The following is a 1,495-nucleotide window of genomic DNA, read 5'->3' as shown; positions in this document are numbered from 1 at the left end:
ATATACTTCTTCTTTTGATAGTTAGCATAATACCCATGTGTGCCTTTTTAAAAAAATGTTAGAGTACAAATTAAAATTAAAATAGAAAAATTAAAAGCAATACAGATTTTCACCTAACAAAGTAATATGAACTTTACAGTATTTGTTGTAATATGTAGTATTGTCTTCCAAACAGTTATTCATATTACCAGATATATGCATGTAAAATTGGAAGAAGAAAGAAAAAAATATATCAGGAATTAAGAAGATAAAAAGGAGAAACAGAAGAGCAGTACAAGATGGCTGCTGCCTGTAGGAGCATGAAGGGTCTTGTTGCAGTAATACATGGAGGAGCCTCAGGCCTCGGCTTGGCTACAGCAGAGCAACTGGTGGGGAAGGTGCTAGTGCTGTGCTTCTGGACTTGCCCAAGTCTGGTGGAGAGGCCCAGGTGAAGAAGTTAGGAAAGAGATGTATGTTTTCCCCAGCTGATATGACATCTGAGAAGGACTTACAGACAACCCTGACTCTAGCAAAGGCAAATTTTGGCCATGGGGATGTGGCCATCAACTGTACAGGTATTACAGTGGCTCGTAAAACATATCACTTAAAGAAGCAGCCCCACAGTTGGGACTTCCAGCTAGTTATCAATGTGAATCTTTTAGGCCCCTTCAATGTGATCCACCTGGTTGCTGATGAGATGTACCAGAATGAACCAGACCAGGGTGGCCAACGTGGAGTTATCATCAATACTGCCAGTGTGGTTGCCTTTGAGAGCCAGGTTGGACAAGCTGCATATTCTGCATCCAAGGGAGGCATAGTGGGCATGACACTGCCTGTTGCTCAGGGTCTGGCTCTCATAGGCATTCAGGTGATGACCATTTCTCCAGGCCTGTTTGGCACCCCACTGCTGACCAGCCTCCTAGGAACAGTGCGCAACTTCTTGGCCAGCCAAGTACCTTTCCCCACTCAACTTGGAGACCCTGCTGAGTATGCTTTCTGGTGGAGACCATAATCAAGAACCCATTCCTCAATGGAGAGGTCATCCAGCTGGGTGAGGCTATTTGCATGTAGCCTTGAAAGGAGAAGGCAGGGAAAACATGGGCTCTTGTGTCTTCCTTTCTCCTGAGGAAGCACAATTGCCATTTGTAACCACTTAACAATTGCCTCTGTGACTAATAAGTCTCTGAAGGGAAAAAAATGGAGAAACATTTGAAAAAATTCAATGAATACAGAGGTTTTTTCTAAAAGTGAAGGATTTTTTTTCTTTTCTTTTTTTTTTTTTTTTTTCAGGGGGCTGGCTCAGAATGCCTTCAGGGCAGGTTTGGCTGGCTTGAGTTCTGGGGATCAAACCACAGCAACCTGAGCCTGACTGCTTTGTTGAAGCAACCTCTTAAAGAACTGAGCTAAGGGGTAGGCCCCCATCTAACAGTGTTTGAGACAGGATATCATGTCTGCATCTTGTACAATGAACAACCACTAAGACAACAATATGTAATGTATTAATTATTGAAAATGT

General features: G+C 42.7%; 1 pseudogene; it reads left to right on the top strand.

Annotated features, from left to right (window-relative positions):
* Nucleotides 1–278: 278 nt before the first annotated feature.
* Nucleotides 279–1,495, top strand: part of LOC101579902 — a 137,875-nt pseudogene continuing 136,658 nt past the window's right edge.

This window comes from Octodon degus, unplaced genomic scaffold, assembly GCF_000260255.1.
Source record: "Octodon degus isolate 3935 unplaced genomic scaffold, OctDeg1.0 scaffold00016, whole genome shotgun sequence".
Classification (NCBI taxonomy): Eukaryota; Metazoa; Chordata; class Mammalia; order Rodentia; family Octodontidae; genus Octodon; species Octodon degus.
Note: the sequence above shows the minus strand (reverse complement) of the source record. Positions and strands in the feature narration are given on the sequence as shown.